The sequence below is a fragment of the Petaurus breviceps genome, unplaced genomic scaffold, assembly GCF_028583685.1.
Source record: "Petaurus breviceps papuanus isolate PSGF00001 unplaced genomic scaffold, PetGlider_PUasm1.0 175, whole genome shotgun sequence".
NCBI lineage: Eukaryota > Metazoa > Chordata > Mammalia > Diprotodontia > Petauridae > Petaurus > Petaurus breviceps.
The window spans coordinates 38,959,026-38,973,366 of NW_027185764.1; the positions used below are offsets into that span (position 1 = coordinate 38,959,026).

At 33.4% G+C, this 14,341-nt stretch overlaps 1 pseudogene; it reads left to right on the plus strand.

The window, feature by feature from the left end:
- LOC138159188 (cofilin-2 pseudogene) overlaps positions 1-11,016 on the plus strand; it is a 33,228-nt pseudogene extending 22,212 nt beyond the window's left edge.
- The last annotated feature ends 3,325 nt before the right edge of the window (positions 11,017-14,341 follow it).

The following is a 14,341-nucleotide window of genomic DNA, read 5'->3' on the forward strand; positions in this document are numbered from 1 at the left end:
ATGGCAAGATTTGGTTTATAGCCTTGGAAAGTAATTTGCAGTTATTTCTGAGGGGACACCATTATTAAATTTTACATGTTGTTGCTTAATGTTTATATGCAAACTAAGCATCTTAACTATATTTCTTTTTTCTCTCTTTGGATATTACCAGCTTCTAGTGAACTCATGGATTCATTTTCATTCTGTAAATTGTTCTGAGAAAATATAAAATGGTCAGGACTTATAAATAATGTCACCTGAATAATGCATTTCTTAATGATTCCTGGATGACCAAACATCGTTCTATATAAGATCTGAATTAAAGACTCATTGAAGATCCTCAAAATATGTAAATGTAAGCAGAATATGACCTTCTTGAGGGCAAGGATTTTTTCATTTAATATCCCCAAGTAGCAGAAATATATTAAAGTCTTGTTAAATGAGGAAGAACAGTGTTGTAAGGAATATCCAAGTATTTAATTTCATGAACTTTTCCCTTTAACTTCTCCTCTTACTGCTAATTCAATTATGGCATTACTATAAAAGTTTATAGATCAATAGCTTCAAGTAACATTTTTTTATGAGTTACTATGTACCAAAAATAACAACACTTCTCAATGTCATTTGTGGGGGGTGGGGGAAAGCAGCAAGTAAATATCAGGATAACATCTTTAACGCAAGCAATTTGCTATTATGGAATGTGATTATCAATAATTAGAAATGTAGATTAGTGGGAACTTTATAAATGACAAAATCCATCATTTCATTTGCCATCAAGCAGACACTAATCAAGTCTCTTTTAGAGCCCAAATTTGAATAGGTAAGATAATTTATGCAATAAAAAAATAAAATGTTGAATCTTACATACTTTCTGATTGATAGGCAAATGGGCAGAGGGATGGAATTATATACTTTGTGACAATACAAGATGATTTATATATATTTTTGGTTTTTATTTTCTTTTAGCAGACAATTTAGGACAAAAAGCAGCATTACATGATAATGCACACTGAGTATAAATTCATCAAGTCCTATAGCAGAGTGAGATCAGTAAGCATTTGCTAAAGAGGACAGAAGAAGATGAAATCAGCTTGGCTATGTGTTTATGTGAAAATATATTTTCACATTTTTGTGATTATCCACATCGTGCCTGCTTACACATGCCTGTATGCAATCTTAAGGTTGGGAACTATGCCTGTATGCAATCTTAAGGTTGGGAACTCTCTACAGGAGAGCAAAGGAAGTTGTAAAACTACAAAGAAAAGAAATCCTCATATCAGACTTGTCATCTTCAAAAAGGTACAATAATAAAGTCAAAAGTACTACAAAACACTGTCTTGATGAGATTTCATAGTTATGATTCCATTTAATAATTTATTTATAAATGGTCCTCAAATAAACGAAACAATAATTGAAAATCCAAGTAGTAAATTTGGGAGTCCATACATATTGCCATCAGTGAAGAAAAAAAAAAGTTTTGCTACTTTTATTTTGAACTTGCTTTCAAGACTTGTTTCTCCTTAAATTCTTTTGCATATTCTTAATTATGAAATATTTTTGTCCATTGACAAGTAGAGTTGATTTTTGGAAACAGGCCAAGGTTATAAGGAGCCAGACTTGATCAATAGTGTAGGTAGCTATTTTTTTTTCAGAAGCATGACCAAAAAAGTAGTGGGCCTAATTTCCTTCTGAGTTAATGAACTTTCTAGGAAGAAAATTCCAAAAGATTTATAAAATGTATCAAACTATGCATAAATACTTAGCCTAAGCTTATAGACTCCTAAAGTAGTTACTTTGAAGGGTAGAACTTATTTAGATTAATAAACTTTGGTATATTTGTTTTAAGTGATGTGTTATTTCTTGTAGCTTTATCATATAATAATTGGATGAAATTATCATTGACAAAGTAGTTAGAAGGTATGTAAGTGGTCATCTAACCCAACCCCCTCATTTTACTGAGGAAGAAGCTAAAGATAAAAAAGACACAGTGACTTACTTTGTCACAACAAATGGAGACTTGAATCTTGTCAAAGTTCAGTGCTTTTTCCACTGCAAAAGAAATAGAATGTAGATGGTAAGAGTTTATTGGGGAAAAACATGGAACCACTTTATACTGTTGCAAATATATTAGTTCTAAGATCTAGGAGGGTGTATGTGCATATAAATATATATGCAAGTGTGGGCATATATATGTTCATGTACACATAGACAGAGGGCACAGGATGAGTTAAATTTGAAGAGATGATATCTAAAAAGTAAAATTAAGAGGTGAGAGAGGAATTTATTGAGAGAAGGAGAAAGGGAGAGGTAAATTAGGATAAATTGTCTCATATAAAAGAGGCAAGAGAAATTATTACTATGGAGGGTAAGAGCAGGAAGGTGAAAGGGAATGGGACAACACAACCCAAATTCTCATTGAATTTGTCTTAAGGAGGGAATAACTTATACACTCAATTGGGTAACTTACCCTACAAGAAAATAAGGTGGTAGTGAATAAGAGGGGAGAAGATAGAAGGGAGGGCAGATTGGGGGAGAGGGTAGCTAGAAGCAAACATTTTTGAAAAGGGATAGGGTCAAAAGAGAAAATTAGAATAAGTGGGGACAGCATAGGATGGACGGAAATATAGTTAGTCTTTCACAATATAACAACTATGGAAATGATTTGGATAACTACACCTGTACAATCTATTTTGAATTACTTATCTTCCCAGTAAGAGTGGGTTAGGAAGAAAGAAGGAAAAACATATCTGGAACTCACAGATTTAAAAACAAATGTTTTTATTTAATTGCTGTTACATGCAACTTGGAAATAAGATATACAGGTACTGGGGTATAGAAATCCATATTGACCTACTAGAAAGTTAGGGAGGTGATGGGGGAGGAGAGAAGAGATTGGGGTAAGGGGTATTCAGTAGGTTTGTTGTTTTGGGATGGGGGTAGGGAAAAGATGGGGAGAGGAACTGTAACTCAAAATCTTGTGGAAATGAATGTTGAAAACTAAAAATAAATAAATTTTTAAAAATACAAATTGGTCACAGGCCATGGAAGGGCTGAGGATTTTGAAAATGCAGTAAGAGAAATAGAGGAAAAAACTGGAAGAGAAATGAGAGTGATGCAAGAAAATAATGCAAAATGAGTCAATGGCTTGCTAAAGAAGACCCAAAATGTACTGAAGAAAATAAGACTTTGAAAAATAGACCATCCCAAATGGTGAAAGAGGTCAAAAAAATAATTGAGGAGAAGAATGCCTTAAAAAGCAGAATTGGTCAAATGGAAAATTAGATCCAAAAGCTCACTGAAGAAAACAATTCCAAAAAATTTAGAAGGGAGTAAATAGAAGCTAATGATATAAGAAATCAAGAAAGTATAAAACAGAAGAAAAGAAATAAAAATAGAAGACAATGTGAAATATCTCATGGGGAAAACCACTGACCTGGAAAATAGATCTAGGTGAAAGAATTTTAATATTATTGGACTAACTGAAAGCCAAGATCAAAGAAAAAAAAAACAACCTGGACATCATCTTTCAAGAAATTATCAAGAAAACTACCTATTTTAGAACCAGAGGGGAAAATAGAAATTGAAAAAATTCACCAAACCTCTTCAAAAAGATCCCCAAAAGAAAACTCCTATGAATATTATAACCAAATTACAGAGTTCCCAGATCAAGGAGAAAATATTGCAAGCAGCCAGAAATAAACAATTCAAGTATTGTGGAAATACAAAAAGGATAACACAAGACCTAGAAGTTTCTACATTAAGGATTCTAAGGCTTTGGAATATGATATTCTGGAGGTCAGTGGAGCTAGGATTAAAGCCTAGAATCACCTACCCAACAAAACTGAGTATAACACTTCAGGAGAAAAATGGATGTTCAATGAAATAGAGGACTTTCAAGCATTGTTGATGAAAAGACAAGAGCTGAATAGAAAATTTGACTTTCAAACACAAGAATCAAGAGAAGCATGTAAAGGTAAAGAGCAAAAAAGAAATCCTAAGGGTCTTATTAAAGTTGACCTGTTTACATTCCTATGTGAAAAGATGATATTTGTAACTCCTGATACCTTTGTCAAGCTAGGATAGTTGGAGGAAAGATAGACAGATAGATAGATAGATAGATAGATAGATAGATAGATAGATAGATAGATAGATAGATAGATAGATAGATAGATAGATGGCACATGGTTAGTTGAATATGAAGGGATGATATCTTAAAAAATAAAATTAAAGGATTACTGAGGAATATATTGGGAGAAGAAAGAGAGAGATAGAATGGGGTAAATTATCTATCATAAAAGAGGCAAGGAACAGTTTTCACAATGGAAGGAAAGAGGGGGAGATGAGAGGGAATGAGTGAATTTTACTCTCATCAGATTTGGATTAAAGAGGGGATAACATGCACACTCAATTGGGTATCTTACTCTATAGGAAAGTAAGATAGAAGGGGATATAATTGAGGGGGGATGATAGAAGGGAGAGCAGATTGGGGGGAAATGTAGTCAGAAGAAAACGCTTTTGAAAATAACATATACAGGCAATGGGCTATAGAAATCTATCTTGCCCTACAAGAAAGTAAGGGGGAAAGGGACAAGGAGGGTGTGATAGAAGGGAGGGTAGACTGGGGGAAGAGGTAATTAGAATGCATATCGCCTGGGGGTGGGGAGAGGAGAGAGATGGGAAAAAAATTTGGAACTCAAAATCTTCTCAAAATGAATGTCAAAAACTAACAATTAATTAACTAATTAATAATTATTAAAAAACAATCACCAAATTAAAACTTCTAAGAATGTTATAGCGAAATTCAAAGTTACCAGGTGAAAGAAAAAATTGCAAGCAACCATAAAGAAACAATTCAAAATCATGGAGCCACGATCAGGATCACACAAGACTTAGCAGTTTCTATATTAAAGAATGGTTGTTCTTGAAACATATTCCAGAGGGTAAAGGAATTAGGATAAAATTTTCATTTGTATTGTATTGGCTCTGCCTACATACCCATGAACAATTAACATCTTTCCAATTATCTAAATATGATTTTATTTTTATTAAAATAATTATATAATTATGTTTACATAGTCCCTGGGTTTGTTTTGGCAGTTGTACTCCCAGGTATGGGTATAGAATTATTCTAAATAGGTTATTCATTGTTTTTTTTTTACTGTCTCTTCTTTCAGAGTTTTGTTTGTGATATATAGGAATGCTGATGATTTATGTGGATTTATTTTATATCTTACTACTTTGCTAAAAATAAATTGCTTCAATAAACTTTTTAGTTGATTCTTTAGGATTTTCCAAGTATATCATCATTTTGTCTGCAAAAAGAGATAGTTTTATCACCTCATTCCCTCTTCTGATTCTTCAACTTCTTTTTCTTCTTTCATTGCTATTGCTAGGCTTTCCAATAAACTGTTGAATAATATCAGGGATAATGTTATATTTGTTTCACACCTGATCTTTCTGGGAAGGCCTCTAGCTAATCCACATTATAAATAATATTTACTAATGGTTTTAGATAAATGTCTTTTTATGAATTTAATCTATTTGTAATTGGTACAATATGCATTTAATAAATATGTTTAGAAATTTACCAAAAGCTTTTTCTGTATCTATTAATATGATTGTATGATTTTTTTAACTTTTATTATTGAAATAAACAATTGTGTTAATAGTTTTCCTTAAGTTAAGCCATCCCTCATTCCTGGTACAAATCCCACTTTATAACAAGGTATACTCTTTGTAATATTGTTGTAATCTTCTAGGTAGTATTTTATTTAGTATTTTTGCATCTAAATGCAATACAGATATTAGTCTACATTTTTTTTCTGTTTTTAGTGTTCTTGGTTTAGGTATCAGTATTATATTTGTTTAATAAAAGTAGTTTAGTAGAATCCTTTCCTTTTTTCCCATTTTTAAAAAATTAAATTTTTCTTTTAGTTTTCAACAATCACTTCCATGAGTTTCCATTTTCTCCCCCTCTCCCCCCTCCCTCTCCAAAACTGCTTGCAATCTGATATGTCCTCTACACATACATTCCTATTAAAACATTTTCATGTTAGTCATGTTGGATAGAAGAATTATAACAAATGGGAAAAATAATGAGAAAGAAAAAATCAAAACAAAACAAAACAACAAAGAAAAGAGTCTACTTTGTTCTGCATGCTGTTTCCATGGTTCTTTCTCTGGATGTGACTGGTATTTTTCATCGTGTATTCTTTGGAATTGTTTTAGATCCTTGCATTGCTGAGAAGAGCTAAGTCTATCAAAATCACCCCTCGCACACTTAGAATTCCTTCTTTACCTATTATTCCAAATAATTTATTTAATATTGGAATTAGTTTATTTTTGTCGAAGAAATCATTTGTAAATCCATTTGGCCCTGGTGCTTTTCCCTTAGGAAGCCCATTTATGGCCTGTTCAACTTCTTTTTCTAAAATAGGTCTATTTAAATATTTTGTTTCATCTTTTAATAATCTAGGCAATTGATATTTTTTAAATTTTCTTCCATTTCACTTAAATTGTTAAAATAAGTTTTTGAGCAGGGATGGGATAAAAAGAGAGAAAAGAAGAAACAGAAAATTGTAATGGAGGGAAATATACAGTAAGTAATCATAATTGTGAATGTGAATGGAATAAGCTCACTCATAAATTCAAAGTTGGTAGCAAAATTCATTAAAAATCAGAATCACCAATATGTTATTTATAAGAAACACATGTAAACAGAAAGACACATAGAGTTAAAAATAAAAGACCGAACAGAATCTATGTTCCAGGATCCCTACATGGACTGACACTGAGCGAAGTGAGTAAAACCTAGAGAATATTGTACACAGCAATGGCACCATTGTGCAATGATTAACTGTGATAAACTTAACTCTTCTCAGCGATATAATGATCCAAGACACTTCCAAAAGATTCATGACAGAAAATGCTAACCACATGCATAAAAAAACTATAGAGTCTGTGTGAAGATCGAAACAAAACATGCCATTTTCAGGGTTTTTTTTTGTTTTTTCTTCTGACATAATGTGGAAATATGTTTAACATGCTTGTACATGTTAAACCTATAACAGATTGTTTTCTGATTTGGGTAGGGGAAAGAGAAGGGAGTGAGGGAAGGAGGAAGAAAAACTTGGAACTCCTTTTTTTACAAAAATGAATGTTTAAGATGATCTTTATATGTAATTAGGGGAAAAATAAAATACTGTCAAGGGGAAATAAATGATCCCTGATGATCCATAAAATCCCAACTTGGTTTGAATATATGATGTTATCTATATTTTATTGCATTCATCTTTATTTTGTTATACATTTCCCAATTACATTTTAAGATGAATCCAATAGTACCAGAGTGTGTTGCTAGTAGCAATCATGTTTAATATCTCTGCCTAGAGTAAGTGACTTGTTCAGAGGCATACAGTCATTATGTATCAAAGGCAGGTTGAAATGATGAACAGTTGCCATTCTACATCACCATAAGGAGTTTCCTCATAAAACCTTTCTTAAATCTGCAAAATCAAAGGTCAGGTTGGAAAAAAACAAAATGTATTAGAAATTAGCATTGTCAGACATTTTTCTATTTTCTCAGACTATTTGAGGAAACAACTTGAAAATTGAATATATCAGTACAGATAATATTAGGGATTACATGCAGTACCAATTCCTTTTCAGTTTTCCTGTTTCCACAAATGCTGTCTAAAATGGGCCAGAAATACAATTGCAAAATAATCAACATCACAAAATTGAGCAATTCAATAACAGAGAAATATTCATGGAAACAAAGATATTTGTCTTCACTTACTTTTTAAAGTCCTTTCGAACTCTTAAATTATCTCCATATGTCATATCATTGGATTGTCTGATAGATATATTATATAAGCCATTGTTTGTTGAATCTCCTAAAAGGTTGGATTACCACTTGCCAAGTCTTTTGTAGATGTAATTCTTGTTTAAGTGTGAGTTGAATGAGATAGTGTCTAAGGTCCACTCTAACTATGAGATTCTGATTCCAAGTACTGTAAGCTTTAATTAGGTGGATATGATGGGGCCAGATTATGCAGGTTCTTGAATGCCATGGACAGAAATTAATTTTTAATTCACTAGGTAATGGTAAGTTGCCTTTAAGGAGAAGTAAGATGGAGTAAGATAATGATCAAAGTGATATGTAGGAAAAATTAATCAGAACAATAACTTTACAGGTTTAGGTGTGGACAACATCAAGTCTAATCCTGTCATTGCACAGTTGGGGAAACTGAAGCCTTGCCCAGAGTTACATAGGTAACTGGTACTCAAGACTGACATTCAAACACAGGTTTTCCTGCCTCTAGGTCTAGTTCCGTAGTCACTACACCATCAAGTTTTACCAGCTCAAGCAACTATGAAAAAGGCAGAACTTTCTATTCCTTGTAATTAAGGGCAGGAGAAAAGCGTACAAACATGAAAGAAGGTGTAGAGGGGAAGTAGACATCAGATCAACATTGTTCTTATCCAAAGTACACAAAAGAGGATGGAATACACATGTTTTGTATATATATATAAAACTCAGTAAGTAAATGAGTGGATTATAGAGGCAGAGGGCTAAGAGGGAATAGTCATAAGCAAAACAAACTTTCAAAGAGAAAGATTAGAAACAGGAAATGGAAAAGGTCAGAGCTGGAAAAGAACCAGAGGGCCTAAGTCTTCATTCCTACTCTTGAGTTAATTTTTAATCCTCTCAGGACCTCAGGTTGCTCATCAATAAATGATGAAAGTAATTAGTTGATTTCTAAGCACCCTTTTTCATTTTTAAATCCTCAAAATTATATCGTATGGTTCCAAACATATTCTCCTTTCACCTTTATTAACCTATGATGAGCAAGAAAGTAGATGTAAAAATATTTTTGACTAATACACTATTGTGCTAGTTAGGGATGTTTCTGTAAACCAAACATAGAGATAAATATATGTTCTCCAAGACTAGTTGAGTATAGCTCAAGAAAGTGAGTGAGCCTCTCTCATCATTCTCTGAACTTAGATGAATGCAAGGAGCAGATTGTCAGTCAGTTAATAAAAATTTATTATTATTTTTCATGGCATCCACATAGCACAGTGTATAGAATACCAGATCTGGAGTCAGGAAGATTCATCTTCCAGAGTTCAATCTGTCCTCAGACAATTAATAGCTGTCTGACTCTCAATAAGTCACTTAACTATTTTCATCTTAGTTTCCTCATTTGTGAAATGAAACAGAAAATTAAATTTAAACCACTCCAGTATCTTTGCCAAGAAAACCCCAAATGGGGTCATGAAGAGTAAAACATGTCTGAAGAACAAGAGAATAACAACACTATATTACAGGCAATGTGATCAGTATTGGGTGTACAAAGGAAAAACAGAAAAGACAGCTCCTATACTCAAGAAACTTACAAAGTAAGAGAGGAGATAACATGTAAGCAACAATGTAAAAAAAAGTTATGCAAAAGTTATATCTAAATAGTGGTATATCCACCATAATGCTATAATCTACATCAGAAGATTAGCAAGTTGAAACGATTTGTCTGAGATGTTCCACAGGTTTTAGAAATAAGTTACAGGCATATTGACATAAAGAAATGGGAGTGAAATGGGCTGAAGGAAGTAACATGTTCTCTAACAAGGATAATCAAGAGATTTTTGGGATCAGTAAGAAACAGTGATAAATTTTAAAAACAAAAATATGGGACTGAGACTACCTAAGATTTTATAATAGTCAAATATCTTGTCTTTTAGTAAAAACAGAGAGATTGTCATTATTTTTAAATTTTAATTTATTAAATAAAACAAACACTTCCATAATACAGAATAATAAAAAATATTGCACACTAAACCACAAAACTAATATGTACAAATCGCTCTTCCTTTTAAATATATAATACATTTATCGTGTAAATTTCTTTTTTTTTCTTTTTTTCTCCCCTCCGTCCCACTTCCCTAGAGATAGCTACAATTAGACACAAATATGAAGGGAGAGAGAGAGAGAAAAAGAGAGAGAGACAGAGACAGAGACAGAGAGGGAGGGAGAGAGAGATGTAAAATTGTTCCATACATGCTTCTACTTCTATTTATCAGTTCATTCTTTGGATGCAAATAGCATCATCCTTCATATGCCCTTTGTAGTTAATTTGGGTATTTATAAGTCAAGATGATTTATTCACTCAAAGTTGTTCTTAAAACAATTTTTCTTCCTTTCTCCTCTCCTCCTCCTCTGGTGCCACTGAGTGAGAATAAACTTCTACTGCATTCATTCTACCAGGAACCATGGCTTCTAGAGTAACTGTAAAGGATGAAGTAATTCAATGAGATGAAAGTAAAAAAAAAATCCAGAGGTGGCTAGGTGGTGCAGTGAATGGAGCACTGGCCCTGGAGTTAGGAGGACCTGAGTTCAAATATGGCCTCAGACACTTATCACAAAAACTAGCCATGTAAACATGGGCAAGTTACTTAACCCCAATTGCCCTCCAAAAAGCAAAAAAAAATAATAATAAGGAAATCCTACACAAGAAAACATAAAAAAAGAAAGCAGTTCTCTTTTGTTTAAGTGATGACTAAAAAAATACAAATAATTATAGAGGAAGCAAAACAGATCTTAGTGGGTGACATTGGTGATACTGTAGAGGACCCCTACACATCTTTTGTGAAATTGCTACCTCTGAATTATTGCTAGTATGCAGTGTATGATATCACACATGAGACAAATTAGTCTAAGAAAGAAGACCTGGTTTTTATATTCTGGGATTCTGAATGTGAACCTTTAAAAAGCAAGATGATTTATGCTGGTTCTAAAGATTCCATTAAAAAGAAATTTACGGGTATTAAACATGAGTTACAAGAAAATGGCTTGATATTAAAGATCGCTCAATGCTTGGAGAGAAATTGGAAGGCAAAGTAGTAGTTTCAGTTGAAGGAAGACCTTTAGAAAATGACAGTGAAGTGCCACCCAGAAGTCCCTACCATCTCTGCAGCTCCATCAGTTGGAATAACTTTAGGTTTTTGTCCCTTACTGTGCTTACTCAGAAAACATAAAGGAGATTTCAGTAATTTAAGCAGCCTACCAGTGATTGCCATTAGACTGCTCCATCATGCAGTAACTGGTAGTTACATGAGGGAACCCAAGTTATGCCTTCACATCACATTTTAGCCAAAACAAATGGCATTATATCAACCCCTTGCAGAATTAAGATGAATATGATAGCCAATAAGAATAACTTAGAAAACTGCAAAGGGTTAGGAAATTGCATGTCTTGAAAGTATGATCCACTGGAGAAATGCCAAACTTCAGTGTAATTTAGAATTGTACTTGATTGCATTTCCTCAAATTCTTGTGATTTGTACACTTAAATTGCCTTTAACACACCTATTGTGATATGACACTGTGTCATGCACATATATATATACACATATGTGTGTAACTATACATTAAAAGCACTTTTATGTAATAAGGTTGTCCTCTTCAAAAAAGAATGCTAATTAACTTGTCATAACTGTCATAGAATTATTGTAGTGCTTCAGTGTTCATTCCTGTTATCTACATATGTTCCTAAATGAAATAGTTGCTAATGCCTTTTTATATATTTTCCTTTGAATGTACACTACAGGAGTATTAGTGTAATGGTAATGTAATTTGAATTTGAAGACCCCTTTTTATATTGGCAAGTAAGCAGGTACTTAGCAATTAGTAACTAATCAAACCTCTGTAAATGAAACAGGAGGTATGAACCCCTGTTCCTGACATGAGAAGAAGTGGTTGGCTGAAATAGGAAGCAGCTAATGCTGTGTATATATAAGAAAAGCCCCAGAGTGGCATGGTCACAATGTCTTGGGACAAGAATCTGGTGGCAGAGTAGCTACAGAAGAGAGAATCAAGAACTAAGCCGGAATTTCCTGAGAACTTGTGATTGTGGAGTTTCTTCCAAACAGGAGCCCTGAAGCCCAGGAGCCAACCCAGGAGCAAGGACCCCAGGAGCCACCCCTCCCCCAGGCTGGATAAGGTGATTCTGATTTTTGAATGAGCTGCAGAAGACTGAGGAAGCATTACCAGGATGCAGGGACTTTGTCTGTTTGTGGCTTGGTTGAGCCTTGAATTCCCGAAGGCAGAAATTGTGAATGATTTGAGATGGAATGGACTTTGTGAATTTCAGTTTGGATGAGGACCTGCCTGGAGAGTGGGACAAGGAACTGGGAGCTTTCTGCCATTGAACACAGGAGACAGTCTGGTAAATCCAGGTAGAATCTGGGACCATGGAAAGGGATCCAGGGAATCTGGGAACTGGCCCCAATCAAGATGAAAAGACCTCTCCTTAGGTACTGAATAATGATGAAATTGTAGTTTACTAGTGACCTTGGGGTAGAGAGTTTGTGTATTCTCTAATGATTGTACTTAGTGATTAATGATACTTAGCAATTGATTGCTGAATAAATGACTGATTGAGTTAATTCAGTGTGCCCCAGGAGTGGAAGACTGATTATTATACTTTGAGATGATTGTTCTTTGTTCTAAATATTGTGACCACTTTGGTGAAAACTATGTGGCCATTTTAATGATTGAATATTATATTGTGATTTTCTGTGATAATTTGTAATATTGTAAATACTGTACTTCGATTTTCTCAGAGCATTTTGATCTGATTTGTTATGGAATAAATAGTGTTTAAAAAAATAAAATTAAAAAAGTTTAAAAAAAGTGTTCACTATACTGCATAATCAGAACCTTAAAAGCTGTTCACAGTAGCATTCTTCTGGAAAGCTGCTTGTGCATGGCATTACAATTAGTTAAGTGTTTATCATGTGTATCTTGCAGCACTATAGATATTTTGAATAATGTAGTTATAATGGCAATTCTTTATGAAAAGAGCCTTAAATGGAATATTGTTTTAGAGATCAAAGTCTCCACCTCCACAAAATTGACCACATTGCAATGAAACTTAATGTTTATTTAAAAAATAATATTGCAGTTACAGTATACAATGTTCTCTTAGTTCTTTTCATTTCACTCTTCATTGCTTCATGTAAGTCTATCCATGTTTTTTTTTCTAAAATCAAGTTCATCATTTCTTATATCACCATAGTATTCCATTACCATTCTGAAATATGGCAGAAATTTTTTTTGTCTTTGTATCCTCTAGAACAGTGACTTAAACAGTCATTGATTATTAAATATTTGTTTAAATTAACTGAATCCAGGGCACTATATTATTCCCTGGAAGATCTACCTTTTCTATGGTGCAACCCAGTATTATTTTAATATTATCTAGATTTCTAGGAGTTCAAAATATTCAAGTTACCTAGTACAGTGTGAACTATATCTGCCCCTTTTGTGACTATTGGCAGATTGTTAAAAATATAAATACTAAAGGAAATGTGATTCAATGGCTGTCAAAAGAGACACTGAAAATATCTTTTCTTGTCTTAAAAGTAAAAGAAGGGATAAAAGAGCAGAAGAGAAGAGGGAATACAAGTAAGAGGAAAAGAAGAAAGAAAGAAAGAAAGAAAGAGAGAAAGAAAGAAAGAAAGAAAGAAAGAAAGAAAGAAAGAAAGAAAGAGGAGAGAAGGGGAGGGAGAAGAAGAGACAAGAGGAGAGGAAATGAGGTAATGGAAGCAGAAGATGAAACTGATTTTCATATTATATTGCTATAGAAAACCATGGTTTTACTCCCTCCCAAATCTTTGACTCGTGTTATCAAAATAAAATTGTCATTCTTGATATTTTTGAGATGAGCAAAATCACAAGTGACAAGGTGTTTTTGTATATAGGTATGCATATGATTATGAATTAATTATATTATGAATTAATATATTATGAATATATCTGTTATTCAATGAATTTATTTTAAATAAAATCATAAAGTCACTTTGAAGAACTAATTCTAAATGAAGACAAAAGCTATCAAATTTCTGAACACTTTGCCTTAATTTACACCTCCACATTTTTGTTCTATTGTGGAACCTTATAGTGCCAACACAATATTCACAGCACCTACAACAGCTATGAATATGCCAGCATAATTCTGAATCACAAAATATAACAGACTCTCCACATGGAAGGCAGAAACAAAACATTTATTCAAACACCAGAAAGCCAAATCCATAGTAGCAACAAAGAAATCTACATACAATAACACAGCAGGGGGCATCAACATCCCCAAACCTTCTCCCTGCTAGGACCTTCCCACAAACAAACACTCACAGCCTGCTGTTTGCTTTCTCTCTCTCCCTCAGTTCTAAATGCTCTGACCAACTTCCTCTGGGTTCTGCTCCAAAGATTCAGCAAACTCCTCCCACCACAGGCTTCATGTGACTCAGGCTTCCATGTGACTTAAGTTACATAGGAAAGATCTTCTCATATACATTA